Source organism: Hakea prostrata, chromosome 6 (genome assembly GCF_041222555.1).
Source record: "Hakea prostrata isolate BN-2017 chromosome 6, UWA_Hpros_2, whole genome shotgun sequence".
NCBI lineage: Eukaryota > Viridiplantae > Streptophyta > Magnoliopsida > Proteales > Proteaceae > Hakea > Hakea prostrata.
Window position 1 is genome coordinate 5,296,760 of NC_142605.1, and position 20,174 is coordinate 5,316,933.

The 20,174-nt window shown below is 39.7% G+C and overlaps 1 non-coding gene across 1 annotated transcript; it reads right to left on the bottom strand.

The window, feature by feature from the left end:
- Window positions 1–17,940: 17,940 nt before the first annotated feature.
- On the bottom strand, window positions 17,941–18,012 carry TRNAD-GUC (transfer RNA aspartic acid (anticodon GUC)). Its single transcript has one exon. It is a non-coding gene; the product is annotated as a tRNA-Asp (tRNA).
- Between the last annotated feature and the right edge of the window lie 2,162 nt (window positions 18,013–20,174).

The following is a 20,174-nucleotide window of genomic DNA, read 5'->3' on the forward strand; positions in this document are numbered from 1 at the left end:
ATGGTCTACTGACCCAATCGACCAACCAAGCTGCCAACAGTGACAACAGCTTGTTTCTTCGTCCGAATTGATCTATTTGACTCCTAATCTTCTAGGGCTTATTCCTAATGATGTTATATTGTTAGGTTTTTTATTAAAAATCTATATTAAGTTTCAAAACTAGTTTTTTGCATTTCTTTTATTTAATTATTTTGTTAGTGTGTGGGACCCATGAGGTAAGGGTGGTAATGAGGCACCATGAGTAAAGGAGGCCCTTCATGACCTTGGTTATGAGGCTCTTCATGACATTGGTCATGGGTCTTAATGGTCTTGATCATGGTGGTGTGGTGGGGTTACTTGAAGGGTGGAATTTACTTCAATTCTAACTCTTGACCATCAATTCTCATTTCAACTTCATGACCATTCATGGCCATTACCATGAGTGGGGTTGAGGTTATTGAATGGATTAAATCCAACTCATTGCCTTAAGAATCCTAAGGGGTGTAAGGTGAGGTTTGGGCCTATATAAACCCAACCTTTCCTTGCATGTGATGTGCAATAGAGACACTCCTCACTCACATTATTTGTTTTACAAAGTTCATTTCTTTCTTGAGTTGTCTAAGTGTTGTGCTCTAGCTTTTGGCTCCTTGAAGGGACTAGAAGAACTACCTCATCTTCTAGTTGGAGGTTGCTTTATCTTGGAGGTGGTGGTGCGAAGAACCCTTGGTAGTAGGGTGCATCAATTACCTTAAAGACAACACTCAAGGTGTGACTCAACCTCATTGATCGGAGGTTCGTTCAGTTGCAACATCAAGCTCTCGGATTTGCTAAAGATCTTCATCTCTCAATTGTATTGCAATTTCAATTGTGTGTGTTTGAAGAATTTGTAATACAATTATCCCAACAAGTTTAAGGTAATTAATTTGGAAGATCACAATGGCAAGTCTTGGAGATGGCGACTTCGACAAAGACGATAACAACAACGTTGAGGTTGTTGATGGAGTTTACACCGGAGGAGATCCTTCAAACAATACCGTTAAAGGCAAAATCAACAAACAAGGAGACGACACATTCGTTGGCATGGTAAGTTAGGTCATAGTAGTGTGAAATATATCACCAAACTATGCAAGTTAGGGATGATCACAGATAAGATGGAATCTCTCAAAGACAAGTGTAAAACTTGTGTGGAGGCTAAGTTAACCAAAATGCTTCACAAGAGTATGGATAGAAAGAGTAATCTCTTGGAATTATCCATAGTGACTTAAGTGACTATAAGTCATATGAGTCAAGGAGATGAAACAATTGTGTTATCACCTTCATAGATGATCATTCTAGATATAAATCAAAGGATGGCGCCGGAAAGGCATTTATATCTTACAAAACGGAAGTTGAAAATCAACTTGGCAAGAAGATTAAAAGACTTGGAACCGATAGAGGGACTGAGTATTTTTGTCACGCCCTCCCAGCCGGTACCCTATCTGGCATACCCGAGAGTGTGATCCACAGCCCGAAGATCAGGTATCGAGTGATCAACCTCCCACATAAACAATAACATAATCATGAACAATCATAACATGAGTGCGGAAGATAAATCATAGATCCAATAAAGAAAGAATGAATCATAAATGAATCAGAATACTAAATATAATCAGAGTATCAAACAGATAAGTAAAGCGAGGCAAAAATCCCACTTTACAACCAGCGGAAAAGTAGCTCTAAAAGAATAAACTAGACAAAACCTAATCCCAGTAACAAGTACATTGGGTAACTAAATTGTTCTCCACTTTATAGACAACATCCTTGTAAGTGTAAATCTCATAAATAGCACAAGGACGCTTCCACTCAATGGTCGGACTAAGCATCGTACGGAGCATAACCACTCGCGGAATCTTCAGAGTAATTGTGGTAACCGCAATCACCTTCCTGGAGATATGCCTCTTCGCCTTGCGCTTCTTCATAGGGACCGTCATAGTACTCGAGTACTGCAGGATAGTCTAACAACATTGTACAATAAAGGAATGAGTTTCAAAGAAACTCGAGAAGGCGCTTAAAATCCATAATAACATAAATGGCGGGATTACAGTAACAAACATAAATGCAATATGATATGAGACAAACAATGAATGAATGAATCTAACTCTATGTATGCTGGTCTCTATTGGCGGACATGCTTTAAGTCATAGCACCGTACCTCTTTAGGAAAGTCCACTCACATCCTCAACCATTTAAGATATCTTGGATTCTCTCACGGATCATTTCACCGGTCTTGAGCAGCCGATTGGTAATGGGTCCTTCATCCCTCAGGACAACCTTGGCAGGGGGTTAAGTCAACACACTCTCTCACAACCATTTGGTATAAGTACTGGCGCATGTCGTGGGTAAAACCTAGCCAAATGCAAGTCTTCTACTTAGTTACATCAAGTCGAGATCCAGATACTTCCATTCCTCGTCCCTGACGATCCTTTCCGGTATCCTTCACACTAGAGTCAGCGTATCCTATGGCACCGACCAACTCGGACTACGGACTCATCAACCCTATTGATCATCCACATATGGTAAACGGGAAGCTCTCACGTCCTCTCACGGGTTGGTTACCGGTCTTAAGCGCCCGTGAGCCCAAGTCTAATCATATGCAACCCTACCAATAAATGGCCCCCACAATGTGATTCCTGTCCTCTCACGGGTTGGTTACCGGTCTTGAGCGCCCATGAATCCCCATTGCTACCACGGGTCGTTCGGTCTCAATACCCCTCCGATTAGGGTCCATACATAACAGGACATCCTAGCCAAACACTACTAGACAATCCTAGATATGTCATCCAACAGTTTAGGAAGGTGTCCAGAGGGCATCTCCGGAAACATCCCATAATATTCCCGTAGTAGTCCAAGGACGAGAAGTGTCGAAAGGACACCTCTCCTTTCCAAACCATACTTAAGCATACACATGCATCAATTCATATCATCACATATATGGTAACTTCATATATGGAAAGAAATCAGTAATTACAATCACTTGTATAACATTGGTAAGTAAATCATACATGAATCAATTCAACATGAATAAATAATGCTACTGTAATCAAAGTTATGCAACAGTAGTATATCATTGTAAGAATCTAATTTAGGAATCATATCAATGATATTCAAATATAGAAACTAGATTCATGCTATCTATGTAATTAAGGAAATAACCATCCTTACCTTTTATAACTCGCAAAGGAATCCTAAGAAATCAAGTAAGATCTTGGCAAACTTGAGAAGAAGGTCCTAAACAAGTATATACAACATATTAGGAAAGATCCCTAACAGAAAAGATATCAAAACATCCGAAACAGACCAAATCTGGAGTTGCTGTACTCATTGGTCGAGTGGATTGGTCGAGTGGTCCAGTCGACCAATGCAGACAGTAGCCTATAAAATCAGAGTTTTAAGATATGAAATCCGAATTTGGTGGTTCAAAAGGGTACTAATCAAGGGGTAGACTACATCAGTAGTATTCTAACAAATAGGGGACCTCAAAACACTAATCCAATCAAGGTATCAAGATCCAAATTAGGAAACAAAAAGTTACCATAATTAAATCAACCATGGATCTTGATGAATTTGAAATAGAAAACAAAGACAAGAACAATAGGAGGATGGATCATTGCTTTCGGTAATGGTATCATGAAAACATACATAGATCTTCATGGAATAAGGCTTAGAAGTATAAATCTAAATAAGGAAATAAAACCTACCATATATGTAACTACCATGCATCATGAAGAACACATAGTATGGTAGAAGAGAACAACTAGAAATCTATAGATTATGGATCATGGAAAGAAAACACAGTAATTAACTACTAACATGATCAACATAGAAGATCCAAAGAGATCAGAATTCAGATTAGAAGTTTAACAGAGATTAGATCATGGTTTGATCATGATTCCTTCAAAAGCTTGCAATGATCTTGGTTAAGATCATTGTTCTAGCCTCAAATCCTTAGGATGATCATGAGAACATGTTCAGAGATGTTTGCAACAGAGAATGCAGCATCTCTTCTACTGTCTCAACTCAAAAAGGAAAGAAAAACAAAGGTGGAGGAGAATAAGAGAGAGTAGACATACCTTTCGATGCAAAAAGAAGAGTTTTGACGAAGATCCGTCAAGAAAACACCAAGGATGCAAGAGAGATGACTTGCAGAGGTCTTTGGTTCGTTCCAGAGAGTTTGGAGGCAGCAAATACGAAGTGGACTCGAGATTGGACTTAAATAGAGCAAGAACAACCTAATTGCCAAAGACAGCACTCATTGGTCGAGTGGATTGGTCGACTGGCCCAGTCGACCAATCAGTCGACCAATGCTGACAGCAAGACCAAAACAGGGAATTGAAGGCCCAGATCAAATCCAATCCTAAAGGGGTTTTGCACACAAGTCAAGTGACTTACCTAATAGGTAGAAATGCCTTCAAACCAAGATAGAGAGCACTCCAAGTCCATCAGCTAATCAGATCTTCATCAGGATTCAGTTTCCATAAATAGAACCTCATCATCAACTTTCATGGATTCAAAGCCAGACACCAAGTCCTCTACTGGGATGGCCCAAAGCTGACTTCTTACTTTCCTTCGGGTCATCGGACCTACAAATAACAAGGTTTCCGGGTCAAGGTTAGGGCTGGGTTTTACAATTTTAGTCTTGATAAGTTTTGTGAGGAAAATGGAATTATCCATGGAACAACCGCTCCTACCAACTGGAATCAAATGGGGTAGCGGAAAGGAAAAACAAATCTCTTAAAGAGATGTTGAACTCCATGTTATTGAGTTCTAATGTACCACTTGATATGTGGGGGGAAGCCATGTTGACATCTTGTTATCTTTCAAAAAGAATAAGGTGTACAATGGTAAAAAGAGGCATATACGCCTTAGACACAATCTTGTGTGATAGTACATAGATGAAGAAATGATAGCTATCGATTATGTGAAGTCAGAAAGGAATCAAGGTGACATGTTCACAAAGGCTATGTCTGTCAAAAACTTGTGTATTGCATCTACAGGAATGGGGTTAATGCCTAATCCTCGGGTCACATGATGGATACCCTACCTATGTGAAGAGGCTAAATACCTGAATTAGGTTCAAGGGGTACAAACGAAGTCATGGAAAGACCGGTTTAGTACTACTATTTATAATTATTCCATTTTAGGGTGTAGATGAAGGTAATAGTACTATCACAAGGGTAAGGCTGAGCGAAGCTCTTAATTAGTCTAATCCCAAGGAATGTGGGGGTGTGTTAGTTGTGGTGCACATCAAAGACTAACCTAAGTGGATGTAGGTGGTTTGGCCGCCACCAATGAGAACTTATAGGCAAGTTCTTTAAACATTCATGAATCCAGGATATGGGACATGGCCGGTTCAAAAGTCCAATGTGTAGTATAAAAGGTAGCTCGAAAAGTCGACCTTTAGGACATGGATGATGGGGTGGTCAGCTACACTAATGAGGAAAGGTTCAAGGAGTTTGACTCTACCTGTACTTGTAGCGCGACTCATTAGACCTAGTGTAGGTTCAAGTCCGAAAGACACCTACAACGATGTGTCCTTTAGTGTCTAATAAAGTCACAACACGAGTCCTTTTTTGCAATTTTGAAACTTGTGGGGGATTGTTAGGTTTTTTATTAAAAATCTATATTAAGTTTCAAAATTAGTTTTTTGCATTTCTTTTATTTAATTATTTTGTTAGTGTGTGGGACCCATGAGGTAAGGGTGGTAATGAGGCACCATGAGTAAAGGAGGCCCTTCATGACCCTGGTTATGAGGCTCTTCATGACATTGGTCATGGGTCTTAATGGTCTTGATCATGGTAGTGTGGTGGGGTTACTTGAAGGGTGGAATTTACTTCAATCCTAACTCTTGACCATCAATTACCTTAAAGACAGCACTCAAGGTGTGACTCAACCTCATTGATCGAAGGTTCGTTCGGTTGCAACATCAAGCTCTCCGGATTTGCTAAAGATCTTCATCTCTCAATTGTATTGCAATTTCATTTGTGTGTGTTTGAAGAATTTGTAATACAATTATCCCAACATATATGCATGTTTAGGGTTTATTTGCTAGTCTTAGACCTCTCCTCATTATTCTCCGGAATTCTTCAAAGTTTGTTTAAGGTAAGGACAGTTGATCCCTAATAACCTTATATACATGTTTACATGTAATTGATCAGATTACATGATTATACTTGTAAAATTCAGCCCTAACCCTCACCTGGAAACCCTGTTGTCTGTAGGTCCGAAAACCCGAAGTGAAGGTAGAAGACAACTTTAGGCCATCTCAGTAGAAGACATGGTGTTTGATCCAGAACCCATGGATATTGATGATGGAGCTCTATATTGGAAACCCTGTCTAAGTTGGAGAAGAAGTTGCACATTGATGAAGGAGAGCCTAGTTGTTGGACCTAAAGCCTATATGGACATGGTTTGAAGGCATCCGTCAATGCTAGGTAAGTTGTTTGAGGTGTTGTATGAAGCCCATGCAAAAATATTGAGGTTTGGACCATCAAATCCCATTTTTGGAGTTGCTGACATGGTTGGTAACTGCCCAGTCGACCAACCAATTGACCAACAGGGTTATAATGGTCAAATTGGAAATCCTGGGGTTTTTAGGACTTTTAATATGATTTAAAAGGGAGAACTCCGTGTTTTTCACTCACAATCAGTTCTAAGCCTTTGGAGAATGTGGGAAGAACCCTATAACCTCTACTCCAAAGCCAAGGAAGATCCTCAAGCATTCGTTAGAGTTTCTTCGTCGATTCTTCTTCAAAAAGGTTAGTAATCGATTCGTTTCTTTTTTGATTTATTCTTTCTTCTATACTTCTGATCTTCTAATTATGAGAAAGGTATTGCACTACTGTAATAGCCTCTTCTTTGATTCTCTTAGCCCTAGAGTGAATCCCCCATTCACTCTATATTTTTGAAATCATATGGTGATGTTCTTGTTTCTTGATTTTACCTGAATTCTTGATTACTCCCTCTTGGTTGTTTTTCCTTCCAAGTTGGTGATTGAGGGAAAGGTCTCACACCAGTGTTACAACCTTTCCTTCGATCCCCATGATTGGTTGGGTGAATCCCTTTTCTTTCCTACCATGAGAAACCAAAAGTAGGGTGAGTTTGGAAGGGAACCCTTGGGTAACCCTCATGAGAGGGTAACCAAATTAGTTAAAACTAATGTTTCTGTTAATTTGATGGATCCTCCCCAATGCCATTCTTGATTTTGAAATACTAATTATATGTTTCCCTTACCCTCTATGAACCTACCTTGGGTTATTTGTGAGAATTGATTTTGGGTAACCCTCATGAGAGGTAACCAAATTGGGGAATCCAAATCCACTTTTAATTTATTGGATCCTCCCCAACACCTTTCTTGATTGTAAATTCTTTGCACTAGGGTGAATCTTTATTCTCCCTAGCCTTTCCATGAGAGCCATGGACTATATATGATGAAACCCTGATGTTATGGCTCAATCAAGATCCTATATTTTGACCATGATTTGATGCTTTGACCTTCTTAGATAGTCAATATGTTCTAGGAAGCTCCCTTTCGAATTTCGGACCAATCGGACTTCAAACGAAGAAGTTATGACCAAATTAGGGTCTTATACCCCATTGGTCTACTGATTGGTCTATTGACCCAATCGACCAACCAAGCTGCCAACCGTAACAGCAGCTTGTTTCTTCGTCCGATTCAATCCATTTGACTTCTAATCTTTTAGGGCTTGTTCCTAATTATTATTATATGCTTGTTAGATTTTAATTGCTAGTCTTGGACCTCTTCTTCATTATTCTATGGAATTATTTAAAGATTACTTAAGGTAACGATGGTTGATCCCTAATAACCTAATATGCATGTCTTTGAATTAGATTACATGATCATTACTACTGCTGTATTTAATTTCTTATAATTATATTGTTGTTGTAGTTTTTCAACTACAGTAGTACTTGTCTTATAATTCAATTGTTATTTCAATTATGAATAATTATTTACTTATGTTTTGTATTATCAATTGTGCTTGTAAATGACTGGTTGGAAATGTGATTGCCTAGGTTGTGATTTGGGAATTGGGAATGCCCTTTTGGCGTTCCTACCTTTGGACACTAGTGGAGGTGGTATGGGACATTTTCCTATGGTGCCCCTTAGCGATGTCCCTGATTACTAGTTGGCATACCTAGGGCATGTCTAGAAGTGTTTGATTAGGATATCCCTATTATATCAGACCCGATCGGAAGGCAATTGAGTCCGAGCAACCCGTGGTTGCAATGGGGATTTGTGATACTTAATAGCAATGCGTAATATCCGTGAGGAGGACATGAATCACATTGTCGACAATCAATACCGGTGCGTAATATTCGTGAGAGGCCATTCATTGGTACAGTTGCAGAAGTGGAACAAGGGCCCCTAAAATCAAGATCGGTGAAATGATCCTTGAGAGGAAATGAGAACTTCCTATTAACTTGATGTAACTGACCAATAGGGTTGATGAGTCCGTAGTCCGACTTGGTGGCTACCATAAAGATATGCTGACTGTAGGGAGAAGGATACCGGAAAGGATCCCATGATGGGAGGAATGGAAGTATCTAGATCTAAGTTGATAACTAAGTAGAAGACTTGCATTTGGCTAGGCTTAACCCTGACATGCGCCAGTACTCAGACCAAACGGAGGCGTGAGAGAGTGTTGACCTAAACCCCAGCCATGAAATGTCTGAGAGGGATGCAAGACCCATTGCCAACCGGAGAACCCAAGATACCGAGATGGTTGAGGGAGAGTGATTTTGGACCCTACCCATGGGAGTATGGTGCTATGACTTAAAGCATGTCTGCCAATAGAGACCAGCATACATAGAGTTAAAAGCATATTTGCATTGTCCGTTTCATATCAATATTGCATTCGGTATGATTTGCTATCATGTGTTATTATGTTATTATGGATTGAACTGCCTTGCTGAGCTCTTTTGAACTCACTCCTTTTTGCAACATCTTTTCTTAGATTTTCCTGCAGGTACTTCTACTGTTGATTATAATGGTCAGTATTATGAAGACCAAGTTGATGATTCTTATGGTACTCAAGGTACTAGCGATGGTGACTACGTCGGTGAAGAATATCAGTACAAGACTGATACTTATCAGAAGTAGTTCGACTCTTGCACTTGTGTGCCAGCAATGGGACATCATCTCATTATCTTTTTTATCTTTGTTAGATTTGTTGAGACTTTAGTAGTTTGTTCCCTTTTTATTTTGGGAACTGGTTGTAATCTTTCTTTTAATCATCTTTTCCGCTCCTACTGTGGAGTGAGTTTCCACCTCACTCTACATTTTGATTTATTCTATTGGTATCATTTTCTGCACTCTGATTGTATTATTGAACCTTATCTTGATCTTTTGTTTAATAAAGTTAACATTAATTTAATCTTGTTCTTGATTATATTATTGTAAATGTGGGAGGATGATTTCCTCGAATACCGGATCTTTGGGACTATAGATCGGGTATTCCAAATAGCATACCGGCTGGGTGGATGTGACAATACTACTATTGTATTAATTTTCTTATAATTGTATTGATGTTGTAGTTTCTTCAACTACAGTAGTACTTGTTTATGTGATTCAATTATTATTTCAATTATGTGTGAATGATAACTACTTATGTTTTATATTATCAGTTGTGCTTGTGAATGACTGATTGGGAATGTGATTGCCTAGGTTGTGATTGGGGAATAGGGAATGCCCTTTTGGTGTTTCTGTCATTGGACTCCAGTGGAGGTGGTATGGGACGCATTCCTATGGTGCCCCTTGGCGCTTTCCCTGATTACTGGTTGACATACCTAGGGCATGTCTAGAAGTGTTTGGCTAGGATGTCCCTGTTATATCAGACCCCGATCGGAAGGGAATTGACACCGAGCAACCCGTGGCAGCAGTGGGGATTTGTGGGCGCTCAAGACGGGTAACCAATCTGTGAGAGGACATGGATCACATTGTGGGGGCCATTCATTGGTAGAGTTGCAGTAGTGGAGCGTGGGCTCATGGGCGCTCAAGACTGGTAACCAACCCATAAGAGGACATGAGAACTACATGTTAACTAGATGTGGCTGACCAATGGGATTGATGAGTCCGTAGTCCGAGTTGGTTGTAACCATAGGATGCGCTGACTCTAGGGAAAAGGATACCGGAAAGGATCCCGAGAGGGGAGGAATGGAAGTATATGGATCTAAGTTGATATACTAAGTAGAAGACTTGCATTTGGCTAGGCTTAACCTTGACATGCGCTAGTACTCAAACCAAACGGAGGCATGAGAGAGTGTTGACCTAAACCCCAGCCATGGAATGTCCGAGAGGGATGCAAGACCCATTGCCAACCGAAGAACCCAAGATGCCAAGATGGTTGAGGGAGAGTGATTTTGGACCCGACCCAGAGGAGTATGGTGCTATGACTTAAGGCATGTCTGACAATAGAGACCAACATACATAGAGTTAGAAGCATATCTGCATTGTCTGTTTCATTTCATATTGCATTCTGTATGATTTGCTATAATGTGTTATTATGGAATTATGGAACAAACTGCACTTGCTGAGTTTTTTTGAACTCACTCCTTTTTACAACATCTTTGTTAGACTTATCTGCAGGAACTGATGATTATGATGGTCAATACTATGAAGACCAAGCTGATGATTCTTACGGTACCCAAGCTACTTGCTACAGTGACGACAACGATGAAGACTACCAGTACGAGACTGGAGGATTAGTTCGACTCTAACACTTGCGTGCCAACGATGGGACATCGTCTCTTCTCTTTTTTATCTTTTATAGATTCGTTGAGACCTTAGTAGTTTGTTTTCCCTTTCATTTTGGGAACCGTTTGTAATCTTTCTTTTGCTTTTGATCTACTTTTCCGCTGCTACTATAGAGTATATTTCGCTACACTCTACATTTTAACTTATTCTATTGGTATCTTTTTCCGCACTCTGATTGTTATCTCTTGAATCTTATCTTGATCTTTTGATTAATATAGTTAACTTTGATTTAATCTTGTTCTCTATTCTATTATTGTAAATGTGGGAGGATGATTTCCTCCAATACTGGATCTTCAAGATTGTGGATCACACACTCAAGTATGCCAGATAAGGTACTGGCTGGGTGGATATGACAGAGTGGTATCAGAGCCCGCTGTTCAAGGAAATCCTAATCACAGGAAACAATAATGGAACATTCCTAAGTCATAGATCCAAAAGTGACTCAAGTATTCTTAGAAGTGAATAATAGAGAACTTGGACTAGAAATTTGATAAATGAAGCATAATATGTTTGTTGAATAATGCACAATAATTATGATTGAACAAACATCACTTAATGCAATAAAATAAAAGACATAATACACAATAACAAAGTGAAACAAAATGAACTTCATTAACTTCTAGGAAATTTCTACAATAAGTTACATCTGATAAAGCATAAAAGGAAATCCTACGTACAATCTATCTAGGAGATTGTCTCTGCTCTCTAAGAGCTCGAACATCCTCCGTGACCTATATCAGTTGAGCCTCCATCCTCTCCTGTCTGTTGTGTATCTGCTCCTATCTGACCTCTATCCTCTCCAGGATGGAAGTAATAGCTAACATCTGTGCATACAAATCCGGTGTCTCTGGAGCTGTATGTGGAGGACCTCCGACCTCAAAATGTGATGGTGCGGGAATCTCAGGATGCTCTGGATCAACCTCATGCATCTCAATGTCATCTCCTGCCCGGTCATCAGTATCGGACCAGCATCACCCTCGTCCTCTGAATCCTCGTCCTCATCATCATCCTCTAGACCCAGAGATCTCTCTGCATGACTAACCTACATTTGACTAATAGTCCTCGTCCCGATGGCATAGCCCAAATTGCCAGTAAGCTCATCTGTGTCCTCCAACTTCACCTCAAAGTGCCTGAAGACGAGTGTCAAAAGCCGTCCGAAGAAAAGGTTCCGCTTACTTGGATGCTCTACTATATCTATCATGGTGTTCTGGATGATATAGGACAAGTCGATCTTGAACCCCATGTAAATGCGATAGATCACTAAAGCCTCCATCATTGTAATCCGATGGTGATGTCTAGCTTTAGGCATGATGTTCCGGCCCACAATGCGACCGATGACCCTAGCAGATGGTGTTATCCTAGCACTAGTCCGTGGACTGTGACACCTCGTATCATCCCAAAGTGTAGCACAAATCTCATGAAGCTCGTAGGGTAGAAGAAAGGAGTCTACCTCCGCACCCGTAGGTGTCCATCTACACTCATGTGGATAGTACGGTACCAGAAGAATGCGAGCCAGTGTCCTCGTAGAGAATCTGATATGTGTCTCTCGAACCCAACTCTCTATGATAAGCTGGAAGGAACCCCCACCTCTAGCCTCGCTGAAAGATGATAGGTTGCTGAAGAAAAACCTCACTAACTCAAGGTATACTAGAAGATCTGCAGTGAAAAGATGTGTCCACCACATGACATCAAACCTCTGCCGGATCTGCAAAGTCCTAAGTTATTGTAGATGGAGTATCCGGCCATACTCTATGTGACAGTACTCAAAATAGGCTTCATATAGAAACTCCGCCTGAGGAGTGATGAATCGATCTCCTCTAAGGACCACATCTTGTGGCTAGAGTGGTACCCTGCCCCTACCTCTCCTACCACCTATTAGACGTCCCCATGAAGGCATGATGAGAATGTCTCTTAAGAAGACAAAAAGGAAGAATGATGTTAGTATTTTGAAGAAAATTCAGCAAGAAGGGCATTTTCGTAATTTTTTGAAAATTTTTTATTTTGGAGAAATTTCAATTTGAACATACTAGCATGTGCATAATACTTGGAATAACATGTTAGGAAAGTTTGTTTGAGAAAAGTCCATCAAATTCATGGTCTAAAAGCCAAAATTCAGCAAGTAGAAATAGAGGGGATTTTGCATTTTTGGTCAGAAACGGATTTTTGAAATTTTTGAAATTTTCTCAATCAAATTACATGCACATAACCACCATATCATATCAAACATGTAGGAATTGATTTGGTGTCAAAATTCCTTGGAGTTTGAAAAAAAATTGAAGTTTTTCAAATTAGGGATTTTCGGTTGTGTGAATAGTGAAAGTGAGTGATTTCTTTAGAACTTGTTGTTAAAGCATGGAATTGAATGGAAAGTTGTTGGAGCATGTTTCTAAATGTACCTAAGCATGTTTCTAACCAATAACAGCAACTAATTCATAGTTTTAAAGAAAATCATGTTGTTGGTAAGTGATATTGAAGAGAAAGAGAAGAAGGAAGAGATCTTACTTGTGTGTGATGATCAAAGTGGATGAAGAGTTGTTTTTGAAACCTCTTGCAAGCTTTGGAACCCTTAGAAACCCTAGAAAACCTCTTCCCCAGAGCTCTCTCTCAAGTCTTGATTGTTTGAAGGCTAGATTGATGATTCTAAGTTTGATTTGAGTAGTTGAAGCGTAAGATCAATTTGGTATTGATTTTCTTGGATATCTTGCTTCCAGTTTTGAAACCAAGGTGATACACTTGGCGGGGAAAGAAAAAAAAAAAGGGAGTTTCACCTTGGAGAGCTCCGGTTCTGTTTGTGAAGAAGAAGGATGGTAGCATGGTCTATGCATTGATTACAAGGAGTTAAACAAGCTGACCATAAGGAATATGTAAAATCCAGCCTTATCCTAAACCTGACCTAGCCTGGATTTTGTACTGTTGTAGGTCCGAAGACCCGGAGTGGAGGTAGAAGGGACTTGTGGACCCTCATAGTTGAAGATTCGGTGTTTGATCCAGAGCCTATGGACATTGACAGTGTTGCCCCTTACTTGAGCACATTGTCAGTGTTTAGTGAAAATCTGTGCATCGAAGAAGATTGAATTAGTTGAAGCACCTATTGAACTCCCGTGCTCAATCCGAAGGTATTTCTTGAAACTAGACTTGTTGATTGACTTGTAGGAGAAAACCCAACTCAATTCGAATCAGTCTGGCCTTCCAAATCCATGCTCTAAGTTTGCTGTCAGCCTTGGTTGACTGACCAGTCAACCAGCAGTTATGAATTTCGAAAAGTCATAAAAATCTTGACCATTTTGACCCTACCTTTTTGGAACTCGTGAATGAAGGTCTACCCTAATCATTGGCACTCCAGAGAATGAGGAGTGACATTCTCTAGGCCATCTCTTGGTATTTGTGACGATTATTGACTCCAATCATTGGCTTTCCATCTCAATCATCACTTCAAGGTATGGTTTCTCTTATTCTCCTTCTAATCTACTCAATCCCCTATTAAATTCTACTCTTGGGACCATGGCTGAAGTGTTGCAACCTTGCAAACACTTGGCCATGAGCTTCCCCTTTCATTTCCATCAATCTCACTTCATTTTTACTATGATTATGATTACTTACATTACATTTCCATGATTTCTTTCATTTCAACCTATTCTTCAATTCAAACTAATGTGTAAATGTATACTAGGTTTGAATTATTATTGATTCATGATTCTAATTTAGTTCTTATCATCCCTTTAATTGATTCCCCATCAATTATTGCTGTTGCAATCAATTCCAATTCAATTCTTGATGTCTAGCATATAGAACATAGGGTTTCGATTTGGGTATTCACAATTGGACCGTTGGATCGTGATGAACTTAGTAGGTAGTGTCTTCGTATTGCCATGATCATCCCCTCCAAGTTTCATATCGATCGGAGCACCGGAAGATCAGTTTCGGGCCAAATCTCCAATTCTGCCCGTTACTGTTTGCTTTGGTCAACCAGCTAGTCGACCAAGATATGACAGCAACTCTGTCCTTGGCCGATTTGCTTCGTTTGACCTCCGATTCTTTTCTTCTCTAATGTTGCTTATATGTTGTCTAGGGTACAAACACTGACTTTTGGGCTATTCTTGGTGATTCTTGGTATTATTTCCGACTCGATCAAGGTAAGGACAGTTGTTACCTCAAGTACACTGATTATGCGAATCTACTTCTACTTTGGAAACTTAGTAGATATACTTCACTAGTGTATTCCTTAGCCATGTATGACTGTTGTGTCCACTTTATATCAGTAATGTTATGTTACATGTCATTCGGAATATCATGCTTAATTATTCTTTATGATTACATATATGATTGATCATGTTATATTATGCCTTTATTTATATGATGAATTATTGATCATGTATGTTATGATGAGATTGAGCTTGTGAATGACTAAGTATGACTTGGGATTGGGAAGTGTCCTACCGATACTTCTGTCCTTGGACATCGGAGGGAATAGTATTGGATGTTCTCCGAAGGTGTCAACCGACGCTTTCCCGAATCATTGGATGACATACATAGGATTGTCTAGATGTATAGCAAGGACTATCCTTGTTGTATCAAATCCAAATCGGAAGGGTATTGAGACCAAACAACCCGTGGTAATAGTGTGATTTGATGGGCGCTCAAGACCGGTAACCACCCCGTGAGAGGACATAGATCATATTATGGATACCCCTTAGGGGCCATTTATTGGTAGGGTTGCAAATAGCTAGACTTGGGCTCACGGGCGCTCAAGACCGGTAACCAACCTGTGAGAGGACATGAAAGCTTCCCGTTTACTATTTATGGATGACCAATAAGGTTGATGAGTCCGTGATCCGAGATTACACTGTATCTAGTGTGAAGGATACCGGAAAGGATTGCCCGGGGTGAGGAATGGACGTATCTGGATCTGAGTTGATATGACTGAGTAGATGACTTGCATTGGGCTAGGCTTTACCCTGACATGCGCCAATACTTATACCAAATGGTGATGTGAGAAAGTGGTGACCGAATCCCCTACCATGGTTTGAGAGGACTTTACCCAACTACCACGGCAGACCCAAGATACGGAATGGGTTGAGGGGGAGTGACTGACGACCCAAAGAAGTATGGTGCTATGGCTTAAAGCATGTCTACCTTAGATACTAGCATACTCAGAGTTAGAATCATATTGCATTATTGTCTCATGTCATCTTGCACCATATTGTGACTTGTATCGTATGATTGGTGTATTGTGGAACGACTCGCCTTGCTGAGTTCTTTGAACTCATTTCCTTTTGTGCAATTTTTGTTGTTAGACTTATCTACAGGTACTGAAGACATTGATGGCTCCTACTACGAGGCGGCACAGGATCCCTCATACTACGGTGAAGGTTCTGGCTATTACGAAGATTATGGTGAAGGTGCCGAGGGTGATTACCCTCCGTACTAGGGTTAGTCCGACCTTGTTTTGGGAGAGGTCGTGCTTGGTTTCTTTTGTGTACACATACGAGGACACCTTATACAAGATGGAGGAAACCCTAGCTTAGGCCCTTTTCTGTCATTCTGGACTTGGACATGTTGTATTAACTTATGGATATACTCTTTGATACTGGGATTGTAACTTAACTAATTAACCACTTTCCGCTGTTTTTGAGAGGAAGTGACTTCTGATCATTCTCTCTCTCTCTTTTGAGAATTACCTTATATGTACTTGATACCTTATAATTTTCCGCACTCTAATTTGATTATCTTTTCTTATCCTTTTTTATCTAATTATTACTTGCTTAAAACATTGATTATATTGTTCATGATTATGTTATCGTGTATGTGGGAGGCATGGCCGCTCACTCCTTGATCCTCAGGCTGTGGATCACATTCCCGGGTATGCCATATAGGATACCGGCTGGGTGGATGTAACATGATGAACACATTTATGTGTGAAATCTTAGGGCATAAAGCATGCATTTTATACACTTAGAGTGGAGTTACCTTGGGTTTTATGTTGTTTTTGCAGATTTTAGGACTTTTCAAGATTTAAGCAAATATTTGAACTTTTGGGCTTGAATCATGCAATTTTACACGTCAATAAGTCCATTCAAATTCTCAAATGCGAAAATGGGCCTGATCTGGAGCATGGTGAGCTAGAGATGTGTGATTATGGGCCAACTCCGAAATATTGAAGAGATAAAGAAGGCAAATTTGATCTACGGCTAAGATTATAAATTATCAATCAAATCTACAGAGATATTATTCAGAGAGTCCACATGGATAAAAGAGTCATTGCATACTTCAATATCTTATTTTCTATTTGGGATTTGATTAAAGAAAGAAAAAGAGGAAAAAGAATTATATTCAGATAAGGATGAAGCAAAAATCTCGTTTTTGAATGTCTCTGTCCAGTTTTGATCAAGCCCTTCATCGAACGGTCATTCAGTGTCCGATCGAGCTTATTTTTGGAGGAAAGCTTCATGACTTCTTAAACCTCAAATCCAACGGTGGAATCATGCATCTGATCTCTCTAATTTGTCGCGATTAGTACGTCAAAATCCTAATTGGCTGAGTCAAATAGGAACCCTGAGTTTTATTCAAATTCAGTCGTGCCTCATATCTCATGTAAACTCTATAAAAGGAGAGCATACTCCATCAAAGGAGAGGGGGTGCTAGAGCTTAGTAGAAGCATTCTTTCTTCTCTCTTCAGTTTATATAGGCTTTCTTTAGTTTTCTTTGCTTGCATTTGTGAGATTTTAATTTCTAGATGTAAAATGTTTAGGTTTAATTTTTTATGTAATGCAATTCATTCAAGTTTCAAGTTTTTAGATTTGTTTTTCTCTGGGTCTAGCAATTGCAGATTTAGATCATTTTTGTTAGGGTTGGTTGAGATTCGAATCGTTTGGTTAAGTCTTCCTTTTTACTTTCTACAATTTACTTTCTGTTATTTACTTATTGTTCTCCCTTCCCCTGGATCCTTGATCAGAGATGCCTACAGTCGTGCCTCTCTTTGGTTATTGCTTGTTATTTACTTTGACCGTGGACCCTAGATCCTTGATCATTCCACTCTCACATTACTATTAAGAAGTTGAATTATAAGTGGCATATGTCCTTGAGATCGACCCGTTAGCTACACTATACCGTGCGCTTGCGATTACTTTTAAATTTCACAAACAAGTTTTTGGCGCCGTTGCCGGGGATCGAACCCAGGTCACCTGCGTGACAGGCGGGAATACTTACCACTATACTACAACGACAAGATAAATATCCACTTCAATCAGTTGAAAGGTGCAGCCATGTTCTCGAAGATTGACTTGAGATCTGCATATCACCAACTTAAGGTGAAGTCTCGTGACATTTTCAAGACAACCTTCAGAACAAGATATGGTCACTATGAGTTTAGAGTTATGCCCTTTGGGTTAACTAATGCTCCTGTTGTCTTCATGGATCTTAAGAACCGAGTCTTTCATGATGCGTTGGATAAGTTTGTGATCGTCTTCATTGATGACATCTTGATTTACTAAGAAGAGCATGCAAAACATCTTAGTTTCACCTTGCAAAGACTAAGAGAAAAGAAACTTTATGCCAAGTTTAGCAAGTGTGACTTTTGGCTCTCAAAGGTAGTATTCCTCGGTCATGTGGTTTCAGCTGAAGGTATTCGTGATGATCCTGAGAAGGTGAAAGTAGTTGCCGACTGGGATAGACCAAAGACCGTGACAGAAATAAGAAGTTTTCTAGGATTGGCGGGATACTAAAGGAGATTTATTGAGAACTTTTCTAGGTTGGCTGCTCCTATGACTAAACTAATTAGAAAAGATGAGAACTTTGCCAGGACCGACGCTTGTGAAGAGAACTTTCAAGAGTGAAAGAATAGATTGACGAGTGCCCCGGTGTTGACAATACCTGATGACTCCGGTGGCTTGACAGTCTATACTGATGCATCGAAGATTGGTTTGGGTTGCATCCTGATGCAACATGGGAAAGTGGTAGCTTATGCCTCTAGGCAACTGAAGAAGTATAAGCGGAATTATCCCACTCATGATTTAGAGCTTGCCGTTGTTGTCTTCGCTTTGAAGATCTAGAGACATTACCTATATGGTGAGAAAATTGCTATCTTTATAGATCATAAAACTTTGAAGTACTTCTTTACCCAAAAGGAGTTGAACATGAGACAATGGAGATGGTTGGAATTGATCTCTGATTATAACTGTGACATTCAGTATTACCCAGGTAAAGTGAATGTGGTTGCTGATGCTCTTGGCAGGAAAAGTAAAAGAATGGAATTGGATTTGAATGCTTTGAGTCAGCCGTTGCTATTATCGATTTCGAAACTTGGATTAGAAATCATTCAAGTCGACCAGCCAATCGACCAGCTGCTGACAAAATCAGTAAAAATCTTCTGTTTAGGGTTTCTGAAACTTCCTAAGTGTTCTAATGTTTCGCCTTCTTCTCCAATCGTTTGTACACCTGCAACTTAGGATCAATTTCTAGCTCATAGTCCCACCAGCGAATGAGGTGTCTCCTATCATTATTGATCGAAGCCATAATAGTGTTCCAAACTGGTACTGGGATTGTACCACGAGTCACTGTCAAATCTCATTGCTTCCTCAGCTATATAATAATTGGGAAAAATCTCCGAACTGGAGCTTGGGATCTCTTCTTCACTTGCATAGTCATCTAAACAACAATTTCCCCAAAGGGTGAGCTCAAAAGAATGTAGCAAGTAGTTCACAAACAAATAACCAATATCACAGTCCAAATCAATACTTCACATAGTGCAACATGACATGAGGTGGAATGCAAGAATACAACTATACTCTAATGGATGCTGGTCTCTAATGGTAGACATGCATCAAGGTAGAATACTAACTTCCTCTAGGTAGGTCTCGTCACTTTGATCTCTCACGGCTTGCTTATCGGTCTTTGAGATCCTAGGTAAGGGGTCAAGGAATCCCTCTCGGACTATCACCATGGATGGGGTTTAGGTCACTGTTTGCAAAATAAAATAACCGCAAGCGCACAGTATCGTGTAGCTAACGGGTCGATCTCAGGGTGATATGCCACCTAGAATTCAATTTCTTAATGGTAATGCGAGGTGAAATGATTCAAATTTTGTTAACTAATTAATTAAACTAAACCAACGATCCTAATCCATACATCTAATGCAGTCGAATTAAAACGAAAAATAAAGCAAACATAACCAATGCATAAATAAAAGACAAGAAAAAAATGCGAATAATAAAAATAAAAGGGAAGTGATCCGAGTGTCAGCTCTAGATCAAGGGAAGGGGAGTATAATTATAATGAGTTTGACCGTGGACCCTTTGTCATAGCTTACAGTCCACCGATTAGAAAAGAAAAGTGCAGAAAGGAAATAACAGAAAGTAAATAACAAAACAATAAGCAAAGCAATAAAAGT